Genomic DNA, 15,389 nt, shown 5'->3' with positions numbered 1-15,389 from the left:
GCGGTGCTGGTCAGAGGCCTACAGGGGAACTACTACAGGCCTACAGAGGCCTACGGCTAACAGGGGATACTGTTAACAGGGGATACTGGCTAACAGGGGATCCTGTATCGGCAAGTGACCCGAGTCGCCACGAACCGTGTTTGAAGGAGTCTAAAGGGGGCCTGGAGGGCTCCCTGGAGGCAAGGGTCAGAGTCACGGTTAAGTTCCGGGCCCGACCCTCATTCACAGTACCGCGACCTGCAATGTCGGTCAGAGGGCTTCCATCAGGGCCCTCTTATCAAGGTTCTCTATCTTTATCATATACGGACTTCCATCAGGGCCCTCTTATCGAGGTTCTCTATTTTTTTCACATACGGACTTCCATCAGGGCCCTCTTATCAAGGTTCTCTATCTTTATCATATACGGACTTCCATCAGGGCCCTCTTATCAAGGTTTTCTATCTGCATCACATACAGACTCCATCAGGGCCCTCTTATCAAGGTTCTCTATCTTTATCATATACGGACTTCCATCAGGGCCCTCTTATCAAGGTGCTCTATCTTCATCATATACCGACTTACATCAGGGCCCTCTTATCAAGGTTCTCTATCTTTATCATATACGGACTTTCATCAGGGACCTCGTATCAAGGTTCTCTATCTTTATCACATACGGACTTCCATCAGGGCCCTCTTATCAAGGTTCTCTATCTGCATTATATACGGACTCGACGCTGAGTCAAACAGTTGACTCCATGTCCGTCTCAGCCCTTTGAACCCATTTTCCCAACAGGAACGAAGCAGGGCTCCGCGATTTGCAGTATTTGGGGCCCCTGACACAGTGGGGTGCTCCTGTGTCGGTCAGGGGCCGCGTGCCTAACAGGGGTCTTGTGCCGGCAAATGCCCCAAGTCATTTAGGGGAACGTTTGCTCAGCAGGGACAGGCAGGGGGCCCCGAATGACAGAGAGCCTCTTGCGTTGGTTGGGGCGCTCCGAAAATGAAAGGAAACATGCGAATTTATCATGATTGATCATATTAAGACAATGGAAGAGTTCTGTGCCAGTCAAGCCCCAGTACCGAACGGTGGGCCCTCTGACCCAATTCCGGTCCGGGCCCGTTAAGTTAAGCTGAACCGTAGTTTTTATGCTAATTACCGGAACACCTGCGGCGATCAGGGATGTTGTTGCCTCAACGAGGGTCCCTGCGTCGAGCCGGGGCCAATTGCGCGGGTCAGAAGGTCTCCCGCGTTAGAAAGAGGAACAGTGTGGCGTGATGAATCCCTCTATGGGCCTTCAGATTGACCCGGGGATCCCGCCCCGTGTCGCCAGAATGACAGTCGAAAGACATCCCGCGGTGGGACGGAATGGCCCTTCGCAGCCCTTGACAGGGAGCAATATATGCCCTAGTGTTCTACTCAAGGGGACCCTTGAGAAGAACACTAGGGGACAAAAGAAGAAGAACGAAAGAAGGAGTATCATTAATGTTAAATAGAGTGAATCGAAATGACCTGAAAACGAACAAGGCTATGACATGTCCGCCCGAGAACGTTCATTCTTTTGCAAAGACGATTAGTGAGATAGATTACATGCTATTACATTACATTGATTACATTACATCAACAGGTTTGAACCTGCGCGCCCGAAGTCTCGGGAGCAAAGGCAGCGATGGTTTGGGTCTCAGTTTCCGTAAAACCAGCAACACTAGATGGCGGGTGCCGTGCAAACGAGAACGACAGTCGTAAAGTAAGGCCACCAGGGATTTAGTTTTAATGTACCTAGAGGCTCATTGCGCTGTGCAGAGGCCCTAGGTTGCTACCAGGGGCAGTATATGTCCATTTTCCGCGTAAATCCGATCGTTAAGGAGCTTTCTACGTAGGCACTGATTTCTTTGCATTTGCCCGGGGGGTTCACGCTGCCGTTGGGGCACTACCTGCTAATATACCGGGACACCCTTGATCGATCAGAGGCCCTCCACGGATTCTTCCCATTCGCCCGAAAGGCCCTTTACGCTATTGCCGGGGCCCCATGTGTCAAATCGCCGGGGTACCTTCGGCTGCCCAGGGGTCCTCCACAATGATCTAGGGCTCTTTCCCTTTGGTTTCAGTTGCGACGGACTCATGCGCCCATGTGTCCAGTTGGATACCCTTCGCTCGGGTGGGGGTCAATTTGGCCCCCCTGAGAGCTCGGGAACTAAGAGAGCTAGATACACAAGACCCGCACAGTGTGTTGGCCTTTACCTGAACTCCCTTAGATCAAAGCTTGAGGTTCCTAGGTCATGACCTTCGGGTCAAATGTCAGACAAGGTCAATATCTGGGATGGTCTTGAAAATGCTTGCAGAACCTAGATATCTGTTCTAAGCGAAAGGCCGCGCGTTCATTTAAGGTCAGTCACCATGTTTGACCTTCCAAATGTCATGGTGCCCAAAATCATGCAAGACTGCTTTGAGTTTTCCATTTGAATAAGCGACAAAGATTACAATAACCAGTATTTTCTTAAAAAACACAATATTAACCTAGGTCATTTCAGGTCAGTGACCTATTCTAGCCTTTAAGAAACCCATGAAAGGCGAAAAATACGGTTCCTATTATCAATGAATACGAAATGGACACCAGAAAGTACCTCATGCAGCAAACCCTAGAGAAATCAGGCAGGTTGGTTTTGACCTTTGGGCGAACGTTTAAAACTGACCTTAGGTCAATGGAACTTGTTCATTCTGCCAGTGCTGTACCGACTCTCAGTTTCACGACCGCATTGTCACTGGGATCCGGTACGTGGACACGCTGCGAGCGCATCTGAGCGAGAGGAACATCACCGTGCAGGCGGCCGTCAGTATCTGCCTAGGAGACATCCGTTAGAGCTCTGCCGCCATATCCCGCGGCCGCGTCCACCTCGTGGCCGCCTACCGCCGGAGGGGGAACACCAGTCCCCTTCGATCCGACCTCGGCGGCTCGGGCTCTCGTCGGCGAGACCCGTCCTAGACGCCGGGCAGGTGTGCCGCCCGCGGTTGACGTCCGCGCGGCGACGGACAGGTATGACCGCGCCGTCGGCCACCTGTCGCACGGCGACGGACCGGTATGGCCGCACCATCGGCCACCTATCGCACGGCGGTCGACGTCCGCACGGCGACGGACAGGCATGGCCGCACCGTCGGCCACCTGTCGACGTCCGCACGGCGACGGACAGGCATGGCCGCACCGTCGGCCACCTGTCGACGTCCGCACGGCGACGGACAGGCATGGCCGCACCGTCGGCCACCTGTCGACGTCCGCACGGCGACGGACAGGCATGGCCGCACCATCGGCCACATGTCTACGTCCGCACGGCGACGGACCGGCATGACCGCACCGTCGGCCACCTGTCGACGTCCGCACGGCGACGGACCGGCATGGCCGCACCATCGGCCACCTGTCGCACGGCGACGGACCGGCATGACCGCACTGTCGGCCGCCTGTCGACGTCCGCACGGCGACGGACCGGCATGGCCGCACCATCGGCCACATGTCTACGTCCGCACGGCGACGGACCGGCATGGCCGCACCGTCGGCCACCTGTTTCCGGCGCGATCGTTGCGGCCCTTCCCAGGCCGTGTGACGCCTTAAACCATACAATTGGTCACACGGGTCGGCACCGGCGTGCTGGCCTCATGTGAGCCCGGCCTCGTGCTCCTCAGGCGTCACATATCAACCCAGAACATGATGATCGATAACATCACCCTCATAGCCAAGGCACTGAAATGAAATGTTCATCACTAAAAGAGCACGCCTGACAGCGTTTTCGCACACAGAAGCCAAAACGCAGCCGTTGGCTCGGAAAACCCCTGCAGTGTCATCATGCCTCCCACCGCGCTAACCGCACCGCTGCGTTCTCTTCCACGCTAGTACCACCGCACCGCAGGTAACAGCACCGATTGCGCTCGTTTGAAGCGAAGAGCGGAAGTAATACACTAGGCTGCCACTTGTAACATGCCTTTTCTGCGGCAAAACAGGATTGAACGAAAGCTGAATGAACTGCTGCCGCATGTCGGCTCAAAAAGCACCTGTGCGTGCTCCCGTCGGTCCGCGTACGATTGTGACCGGTGCGAACAGTGCGGTCAATCGTTGGCATGCATCGCAAGATATGTCATTGCAACCTTCAACGCAAAACTGATTATGATCTGGAGCAAACGAATCTAGCCGAAAGGGTGGAAAGTGGTGGCAGCAACTTGGGTTTTATTGTCATTATTTCACGTCGTAGTTTTGTATTCGGCAACACTTTTCGAACTGAAAGCGTTCCCGACTTGAGCAGCAGGTCTTGGCCCAACTGTGCGGCGCACTAAGTTGTGTTGATCTCAAAATCTCCCTCCCAAAAATCTATCGATCGATCCTTGCAAGTTGATTCACATCTGTATCTGGTCCCACTGGAGAGATATGTGAAATTCAATTTGAAACAACGGGCAGATGTTGTATGTTGAACGCTCTAGCAGCGTGATGCGTCGCACTGCCATTAACATTTTTTAGTCAAAGCGACTCCCCGGTCAGTTCCCCCACCATACCCTGTCAATTTCGCGTCACCCTGATCCTCACTACCGATGTGTGGGCACGATCAAGAGCATGCGCCGGCCTATTTCAACAGGATACATTACTACGAGGCTGGTGTAAAACCAACGGGATATAAACGCGCATTGCAGCACGTGGCACTCCCATGAAACCTGGACCGCACATCGTCTCCTGCGCTCTGAAATCGTGTCTAAATTTCAACATGTGGCATGCCACAGTTCGGTCCAGGAAAGACACAGCGCAAAATGTCATTGGTCACAGCGGTGGCGCGGCGTGGGAGGCAAGGGGGAGGTGGCAGGGATGCAAGAGCACGGTTTTGCCCTCAAGATGTTGGGGCCCCTATTACACAGATGGAAAATTTGTGCAGCTTCATTGACCGTTGCTCATAGAAGTCAAGAGTTTGCATAGACGTCTTTGTCGCCCAAGATTGCCGGCATGGGTTTGTTGCCTGTTAGTTTAATGGTCGTCAAATTGCTTCGTCTGCTGCACATCGCGTCATCGAATGCCAGAGATTAGACCCAGCATTCCCTATCCGAAAAAGTACATTATATGACGCAAGAGCGTGCAGTGTAGCACACACATAGCAAAGAACCTGGTGCTTGTCCGCCTGGTGGCGCCAGCAATATAAGACCCGTGGTCAAGCAAACACCGCACAGAAACACTGCGGCGTTTTCAGCCCACGGCACGGTGACATGTGGTCTGGGCATTCCATCGGCTAATCTAAAAGCCAGAAGTTTGCAGGCCTACCTTCTGCAGCAGATATGCTGCAGGGTGCAGGATGCAGGGTGCAGGTTGCAGGGTGCGGGGTGCAGGGTGCAGGGGGCAGGGTACCACTGCCAGTGACTCAACGTGTAGGACGCCATATGAATTAGGAGACCGTGCAAAAAGAACGTATACATGGAGTCGCAAAATGTTCTTTTTGATGGGCTACTTCAAACAAGAATGTGGTTCCATTAAATGAGTGCAAGGCAAGCAGCGTTCTGTCAAGCGCTCCGTTAAAACGAGATTTCTTCACATATTTCAACGTACTCCATATTTATCTAAAGGTTGAAAAGACAGCCCAAGTTGTAGGTAGAAGGAAAAAAGATCCGATACGCGTTGGGTCGGACGCATCAGAAAGAAGCGGTACAGATATTTAAGGCTCCTGATTAGGGAACGTAAATTTTAGTCAGCCCATCACACTTTGAGTATACTTTGTACAGTACAGTACACTTTGAGCATCCAAATGTTTTTACGGAGCTTTTGCTAGATATAAATAGCGATTTGCGGCATTTAACATCTACACTGTCTTGCCCTGGCATGGCCGGGAGTGTTTTTGGATGCATTATCTGATGCTAAATAAATATAAATACCAGCAGCTTTGAAATGGAAGTATTCCAGGACATATTCAAACGATGACGTAATTGAAAACAGTATTCACTAACCAGTAAAATTTCATTACATTAGCAGTATTTGCGCTTACAAGCATGCCAATAATTCCAAGTGAGCTTCTTCAGCATATCTAATGCTGCCCTTCATATCTTCAAATGCGAAAGGGTATCTTTAAATCAGAAAGGCAGTTTTTCCACTCTCGGGACTCGCTAAGCCTCAGGTTTAAGCCCAACCAACGGCTGAATTAACTTCTCTCGACCGTGAAAAGAAAATGGCAAAAGATCCCGACAGCCGGAGCATCTGAACGCATGGTAGAATGGTAGAAATGGCACGCATGGTAGAATTCAAACCGGTAGAATTATCATCCCTAACTTTCGCCATACTCTCCACCATGCCTTAGGCGTGCTCAACGTCTAGCACGGTATGTGCGTCCTGGTGGGCGCCTTTCCTCGCACGACCGCAGTCAGCATACAGCCCTAGACTTGCATTCTGCGCTACTTTGAACAGAAAGAGGAATCCGTTGGGTTCTGGGTTGGAGTCAGAACAGGGTGAATGTGCCGGCTTAAATGAGGCGGCCAGACTTAGAAAATGCGTAAATCTATCTATGGTCAGAGATGCAGGGTCCCAGGTCCCTATCCACGTATCATTGGCTTTCAGCAGCTTCTGGAACTATCTTGCATTTGGCAGCTTTACTCTTCTGTTATCCTGATAGTCAGCATCATCTACCGTACATGCATGTGTAAGCAATAAGAAACAATATATCCTTATGCTCAATATTAAACACTAAACACGTATGTTAAAGTGTCAGGTCGATGTATATTTTTTTTCGTAAATAATGTCATGGGAAGCTCGAATAGTCCGATTTTCATGAATTATTGGCAGGGCCTAATACTGTTAATAACTTGGACAGGAACACATGATTTATCACCATTCGCGAGGTCTTTGTGAGATCTCGAGTATTCAGATGATGCAAAGAACTACTGAAGCTGCTAAGATGAAGTAAACAGCGTTCAATCCAGTTGCCGATGCGGGTTCTGCAATCGCCAGCTGTTGGTGACTCAGGGTCCACCTTTTAGCTCGCATCACCATCGATTTCAGGTCTGCGGGCCTCTTGTTGGACCTCTGGGCCGCAAGAATTGACGGACGCAGAATCCGTGGCTGAAAAGGGACAGAACGCCGCGGTGCGGACGCGTTCAAACTCGGCCAGCCAGTTCAGGCGCGGCGATGGGCTCTTCTGTGTAGATGGCGCTGCCATTCGTCCGGCAGTTGGCGCTAGTCGTAGACTGATTAGCGGTTCCATGACAAAAGTACGCCTGCGAAAATGGCATTTGTCCGTAATACAGTGCTAAAAATGGCGTCTTTGTGATGGTTTCGGAGACTAAGAGCTGACTGATACGGTGACCAAATACGGCTGCATACGCTTAGAGTGAGAATGAAATCATGCCAGATACAATGGTACACTCCCAAAACCTACTGAAGCTTGATGCAGCAAACTTCAATTACATCAGACGATGTCGCACGTTGCACATTCACTCCGAATTTCGCTATCGTTAAACACGCCCTTAGCTTATGCTTATATTTGTACTTCGTAAGACATTGCAGTCTACCACACGTTTTATCCATACCCAGCTGACGGGTTCGCTAAATGGTTGTACACACCTATCTTGCATACACGTTTTGTGATGCATAGAGGGTGTCTGACATTTTCACTTTCTGCGTACCTGTTGTTGCATGTGAGCAAATCTTGAGCCACCTGAGTGATGGACATTTAAAAACACCTTTGACATGCTAGAGTAGGCTTAGAGGATATCTTAAGTTGCGTCCTTCATTGGAAACTCCCATGTCCGCCTCACAGCGGGAAAAGCTGTCTCTCAGTTTGGTGTAACGGTCATGTGATTTGATCGTCGATCACGCTCAGAATGTTCGTAAGTCAGCTTCCCTTTAGGAGCGTACGTTGGCCTGCTACCTGCTGCGCCAAGAGCTACCTGCTACCTACTACCGTCCATAGAGGCGGCGGCGGTACGTGGTTCCTATTCGAGCTGCAGTGGGCGGCCCGGCCCGGCCCGGTACGGTGGTGGACGTCTGGGCCACTGTCCGGACAGGGCCACAGACGTCCACCACCGGCCCGGCCCGGCCCGGCCCGGTACGGTGGTGGACGTCTGGGCCACTGTCCGGACAGGCCCACAGACGTCCACCACCGGCCCGGCCCCGGCCCGGCCCGGTACGGTGGCGGACGTCTGGGCCACTGTCTGGACAGGCCCACAGACGTCCACCACCGGCCCGGCCCGGCCCGGCCCGGTACGGTGGCGGACGTCTGGCCACTGTCTGGACAGGCCCACAGACGTCCGCCACCGGCCCGGCCCGGCCCGGCCCGGTACGGTGGCGGACGTCTGGGCCACTGTCTGGACAGGCCCACAGACGTCCACCACCGGCCCGGCCCGGCCCGGCCCGGCCCGGTACGGTGGCGGACGTCTGGGCCACTGTCTGGACAGGACCACAGACGTCCACCACCGGCCCGGCCCGGCCCGGTACGGTGGTGGACGTCTGTGGCCACTGTCCGGACAGGGCCACAGACGTCCACCACCGGCCCGGCCCGGCCCGGCCCGGTACGGTGGCGGACGTCTGGGCCACTGTCTGGACAGGGCCACAGACGTCCGCCACCGGCCCGGCCCGGCCCGGCCCGGTACGGTGGCGGACGTCTGGGCCACTGTCTGGACAGGGCCACAGACGTCCGCCACCGGCCCGGCCCGGCCCGGCCCGGCCCGGCCCGGCCCGGCCCGGTACGGTGGCGGACGTCTGGGCCACTGTCTGGACAGGCCCACAGACGTCCACCACCGGCCCGGCCGGCCCGGTACGGTGGTGGACGTCTGGGCCACTGTCCGGACAGGCCCACAGACGTCAGGCGCGAGAGCAAACCGCTGTGGTGCGTCACGATGATTGTCAGAGTGAACCGAGGCGACGCGTCCGATACCTGCGGAAGCAAACCACGTCTGGTGCCATGCTCTGGCCCGTTATGTTCCTGTCGCTCAGCTGGTTGGAGCGTCTGCCTCCCGATTTACCGACTTAGGCGTTCGATTCGCTTCAGCGCTCGCTATTCGACCCTGCCTAGAGTGGCCACAATGCCGGGAGCAGGCGAGGGTAGGGGGATCGATCCCCAACATATCAGTCTATGATGACGCATCGAGCTGAGGAAAAAGCCTACGTAAAGAGGCCGCTGGGGCCATGTTTGTGCAAATAGATGCCTACGCGCACAGACTGGTGGGATGAACCTTCTCCAAACATGAACCGCTTATACAAACACAGGAACAATATAAATATATATATATATATATATATATATATATATAAACAGTACGAGAACTTCTATCAAGATTTTCACGTTTCATATCGCTGTTGAACAAAGTTTCGTGCTGTTTGGGTTTCAGTTGGTCTAAGCCTACGAATAAGAGCTGCGTTCCGTCATTTCGATTGTACTTCGAGCTTCTTTACGCAACAGCCGCTACACGCGTAGGTCTGTGCGAAACACAGATGGCTAAGCCTGGTGGTTTTGATGACCTTCACCGAGTATACGGTCACAAACTTGCTTGCTACTTAACTTAAGCATTATGAGCGTTACACGCAATAGACACATTCCTCTCATTCGGGCTCTCACATCCCAACGCCTAATACATGACATGGTAATATTTTGCTGAAAACGAAAATGAACAGCACTATCAAATGTGTCGTGTGTTGGTATGTACCAGCTGCCGCATAGAAACTACGCAATCAAAACATGACTGTTTTATTTTGGAGCGGTTTTGAGCACTCCTGTCCCACTGTGCGCTGCGGCATGGCTGCGGCGCTACGTCTGCTGAAGGGCGTCTTGACGTCACACTGAACCCGCACCGGCGCACCGCTGCACGTGTCCGCCGCAAGCGCCAAACACGAGCAGAGCTTTCAGACATTGCCGCCAGAGGCGCCATGGGGATTTTGCGAGGAAGAGCAAACCGTTCTGGTGCACCACCTTGATTGTCAGAGCGGACCGAGGCGGTGCGCCCGATACCTGCGGAAGTAAAACACGTGATACCTTGTTCAGGCCTCTTATGTGCCGGTCGCTCAGTTGGTTGGAGCGCCTGCCTCCCGATTTTCCCACTTATGACATTCGATTCGCCTCAACGCTTGTTATCCGATCCTGCCTCGAGTGGTCTGTGGTCGGTGGCAGCTGCCGCGCCAAAGATCAGCTGACGTCAGAGGGTAGGACGGGCTGTACCGAGCACTGAAGCAAGTCGAGCTTTCGCCACAACATGATGTCGCTGAACCGGAATGTCATGGCCGGATGGTGAAATCAGAGCTCTTGCAATAAGCACTGCTTAGCGTGGGCACTGGTTCCACAAACCCATCCAATCAACAGGCTCTAACTGTAATTGTAAAACGATGCCCTACGCGTCTGGTACGCTGGAGGCTTGATGCCTTATAGCAAAAGTAATTGCAACCTAGTTGGAGCAGACCTGACTTACGGAGGGCGGGAGGGGGAGAGCACGAGCAGTGTCTGGAAATTCGAAACTGGGAGGAAATCTGCATCTAACGACGTTGTTTTTCAATTTTACTTTAGCCTTAAGACGCTTCACCCCATGGCTTTCGCTGTACTCCTGTGTTGCACGGCAATAGCCATATTTTTGCACGCAGGGGTGCAGGGGCGGATGTAGCCTGGAGTTGGGGGGAGGGGGGGGGGGGAACCGTTCGTCGCCAGCCGGCTAGTGTGGGATCCGAGGTCCAGTGCACTTATCAAGCACGATGTTTGCGCTGAGTATGACTAAGCCGCGTCAACATGCGTTTTGTTTTGATATTAAAATCGCTGCCAACTTCTCTTCATTAAGTTTTTTTCCGAAACGAAAAGAAATGTCTGATACCGCACCATCAAAGTTAAAACAGACGGTAAGTAGACGAAACTTTTATGAAGTTTTGGGAATGTTTTTGGGGGGCCAAAACATACTTTCAGAGGTTTTTGGGGGCCATGGCTCCGTGTCCTTCCCCCCCTCCCTCCCCCCACAGCATCCGCCTATGACAGTGAATGGTTATACGCAAAAGTAATAGCTTGTGCACCTTGACGATCTCGTAATCGTAATGCCACTCAAGTGACATGTCGACGCGAATATTGAAATGTTGTTGGTAGAAGCAGAAAGCGGCAAAACTACTAAATTGTGTAGACATTTGACGCGATATTTTGTCTTGAAGTAAAACAAGCATACGGTCAGTTCCCTGTAATGAGCAATATGATTCGTGTCGTTAACATGACAATTTTCAAATACCGTGCTGCATGCTTTGGGTGTCTTCAAGGAGTACGCAGATTTCTGACATTCTTATCAGGAATGTGACACCAGCGAGGCATGAACAATATGAGTTCCAGATATTAGAACCATGAATATCCGCGCGCCCAGGTGGCCGGTTGTATACACTTCGCTCGAGTGGGGGCCAATTTGACCCTTCTGAGATCTCAGAAACTAAGAGAGCTAGAAACACAAAATTGAGAGGGTGAGTTAGTGTGTACATGAACTCACTTGGGTCAAATTTTGAGGTTCCTAGGCTGCAACCTTCGGATCAAATAAGGTCAAACAAGATCGAACTCCATGTTAGCGTCTAAAGTGCCCCAGGACCTAGACATTTGTTTGAATTAAAAGGTCGCATGCTCATTTAAGATCAGTGATTTTTTTACCTTTTGAAGGTCATGGTGACCAAAATCACACAAGACTGCTTTGAGTTTTTCATTTGAATAAGCGACAAAGAACACGCTAAGCAGGATGTTCCTAAACACAACATGTTGGCCTGGGTCATTTTAGGTCAATGGCCTATTCGGACCTTTAAGAAGTCCATGGAATCTGTTTAATGTGGTTTCTGTTACCAGTGAGTTCGAAATGAGCAGCAAAAATTGCTCATTTCGATTTGATTTGATCGATTCTTATATTCGAACCATAAGATAGTTGAAACATAGAATAGCAAAAGCTTTCAAAAGAAACATATCTCGTTATACGTAGCATACACAGTAAACAATATGCACTACGCAGGTATTTCGCACACAACTACCCACTTATTTTCATATTGTTTAGCATGCTCAGCACCGCGGACTCATGACGCGATGGTGCGGTGCTGTAACTGCTAATGCCGTTCTGAGGATCTACTTCGAAATGGCGTAGATGAATCATCCTGGTCAGAAGCTGAAGGGCCCTCTCGTCCTGGTCCCCGGTAACTAGCAACTGCAATTCTGGCGATACAGGGGCCGGGACGCCCTGGTCAATCCGGAGGCCCTCCGGGGGATACATCATGCACCGTTCCCATCCCTGATGCGGCAGGCCTTCGGATCTGGGCATCTGACACAGGATCGACGCAGAGATATGTCGCTAGCGCAAAAAGACCCCTTGCCGGCACGGAGAGTCCAATGCCTAAATGGCGCCGAGACACCAATTAGGCTTATCGCCCCCCGCCTCCTGGCTGAAACGGTGCGGGGGCCTTCGTTCGAACCTGCGGCCTCTGGCTGGCATAGGTCACTGTCTCATTGTGAGTAGAAATCGTTGCAGCATCATTTCGCATGTCTCCTGTCATTGTCGAGACGATCCTGACCAACGCAGTAAGTCTTTTAACATTCGAGATCTCGCTCCTGTCCCTGTTCACCAAACGCGCCAATGGCCGACTTTGGCCTATTGCTAGCACGGGCCCCTTATTGGGCCCCTTATTGGGCCCCTTACCTATTTGTGAGACCCTGATCAGCACAGGGACCAGACAAGCGCACGATCTCTCTGATCAACATTTGCAGACCCAGTCCTGCCCCGCTTTGGAAAGAGGCCCCAAGGCCAAGATTGATGCGGCACGGAGTGTTCGGTATTGCCTACTCGCTGAGGTCCCTTCAATTCCCCGCCCTGCTCTTTGGACCCTCCGATCAGACCCCTGATCGTCGCTCCCTCGGGCCCAAAGGGCTACTCGGAGCCTCTGGACTTAGAGACATAAGACAGGTCACGTGTCACTGTCCCACCGATAGTGACGCTTTCGGCTCCTCGGGGAAAAATGGGTCAAGTTGTATGCCCTCCGAAGTTTGACGCCACTTGAAATTAAAAGAATATTGGATACGGCCTACTCAATTTTGCATAGGTGCATGCTCAGCAACATGTGTAATGTGCATGGCTGTGAATGGGGCATGAGACTGATCATACCTAGATTTTGAACTTGTGCTCTTTCATCTTATGACGATGTTCACTTTCCTGCAACTGGTACCAGGGGCGGGTCCAGGATTTCGTCAAAGGGGGGGGGGGGGGTACGCAGCATTTTAGGCCGCCTTAAAGTTCAGAGCTCACCCTGCCAAAAAAAAGAGTCGCATTCCACCCATTATATTTTAAGCCTATCAGTATGCTATTTTTACGCGATAAAAATAGCATAGTGATGGCCCATCCGTATGCTATGGCCACTGATGGGCTATCAGTAGCCATATGCTGGTACAGGAGCCCATCTTGCTGTGCGCAGTTCTAGAAAGATAGGCGTGCTCCGTGCGCGCATGCACGGAACTTATTCGTTTTCTCCAGAGCATGGTCAATACCGCCATTTCGAAGCTCAGTTTTTGGAAAAGGTGGCAAAATAGACTAAAGCGCCACTGAATATTATTTAAACCCAGCACGAACTTGATTCCTAACTTTTATGCAGCTAGCTGGAAGAGTATAGGGCCAACCATTCAAATAAGAAGTACCCAAGACACAATATGGAGTGCCCAGGAATGATCGGGTGTGCTCGAGCAGGTTAACAGATGGGGCCCCCGACAAGAGCGTAGGGCCCTCTAATGAAATAATGAATACCCATGACACAATGGGGAAGCCCCCCCCCCCCCAAACGATCGAGTGCGTCCGAGTAGGTTAACAGCTAGGGCCCGACAAGAGCGTGGGGTTCCATTCAAATAGACAGCACCCAAGACCCAATGTAGAGAGCCCCCAATAATCGAGTGTGTATGAGCAGGTAATGAGAAAATGTCCGGACAAGGGCGTAGAGCCCTCTATCCAAGTAAGAAGTACCCAGGTCCCAGTGTGGATAGCCCCCGAAAGATCAAGCGTGCCCGCGCGTGCTGTCAGATGGCCCTCGACGGGAGCGTAGGGCCTTACATTTCAAAACCAAGATTCAATGTGCAGGGCCCCCGAGAAACCCACTGTCCTCGAGGAAGTGAGCAGATGAGGCCCTGACGAGTGTGTAGGGCTGTTCATTAAAATAGGAACTACCCAAGACACAATGTGGAGGGGCCCCGAGCGATCGAGTATGCCCGGGCAGGTTAAAATGTGGGGTCTCCGACAGAAGCGTAGAGCCCTCCATTCAAGCAATATTTATTCACAGCACAATGTAGAGGGACCCCGAACGATCGAGTGGCCCCAGCGGGTTAATAGATGAGGCCCTCACAAAAGCGTAGGGTCCTCCATTTAAATAGAAAGTACCCAAGATCCAATGTAGAGACCCCCCCCCCCCCCGTCCGAAAGATCGAATGTACCCGAGCAGGTTATCAGATAGGCCACCAAGACGAGCGTGATGCCCTCCATTCAAATAAGACGCATCCAAAACTCAGTGCGGAGGGCCCCTTAAAGATCAAATGTGCTCAAGCAAGCTACCGGATGACCCCCGACAGGAACGTAGGGCCGTACACTCAAATACCAACCCCAATGCGCAGGGCCCCCTGAACAACCCGGTGTACTTAAGCCGGTAACAGATGGGCCTCTAATGAGTAGTAGTAGAGTAGTAGTAAAGAGCGTAGCGCCCTAAGCAACAGACAGAGAATTGGAGGGGCCCTAGACCAATGTAGACGGCCCATGGGCATATCGTAAATGTGTCGGTAGGTTAACCAAGGCCAACGTGAAAAGCCCCAGCGAAAATACCGAAAATAACCGAAAATAACCGAAAATATGGCGGCATGGCATCGCGTATGGTTATATGCGTATAGCGTATAGGGCCTTTCGGGCAAATGGAAAGAGTCAGTGGAACGTCCCTGATTGATGAGAGTACCACGGTACGCTGGCAGGAAGGGCCCAGCCCCCGGCCCAGCAGCGGCACAGAGCCCTCAGAGCGAATGCAGATAAATCAGGGGCAATGTAGAGGGCTCCTTAACGACCGGATTGACCCTGCAAGTAGACATACAGGGCCCCGGAAACAGCGTAGGATCTCTGGACTGCAAAATGGGCCTTCAAACTTTCAAATCGCCACTCACTCAGTCAAGAATAATTTTTGTTTATTTGTAGGCCCTTCTCTTTCGCTTGCGATTGTTCTTGGTCGCCTGGAAGCCAAAAAACGTCCAATTTTGTTCCGTTTTGTGCAAAAATGCGTCTGTTCGGCCGGCTACGGTGCCCCTTTGGAGCCTAAGGGCTCCTTCCGCCCCAAAAGAGAATGCATGGCTCTGTGCCCCCTCCCTTGATCTGTCCCTGTTTCGCACCTAAGAAATGAATCCGAGTATCAGGCATCAGTATGGGGGCAAGATCACTGTGAACTTAATTTATGCTATCTTTAAAAGAC

This window comes from Pollicipes pollicipes, unplaced genomic scaffold, assembly GCF_011947565.3.
Source record: "Pollicipes pollicipes isolate AB1234 unplaced genomic scaffold, Ppol_2.1 Scaffold_1600;HRSCAF=1878_pilon_pilon_pilon, whole genome shotgun sequence".
Classification (NCBI taxonomy): Eukaryota; Metazoa; Arthropoda; class Thecostraca; order Pollicipedomorpha; family Pollicipedidae; genus Pollicipes; species Pollicipes pollicipes.
Note: the sequence above shows the minus strand (reverse complement) of the source record.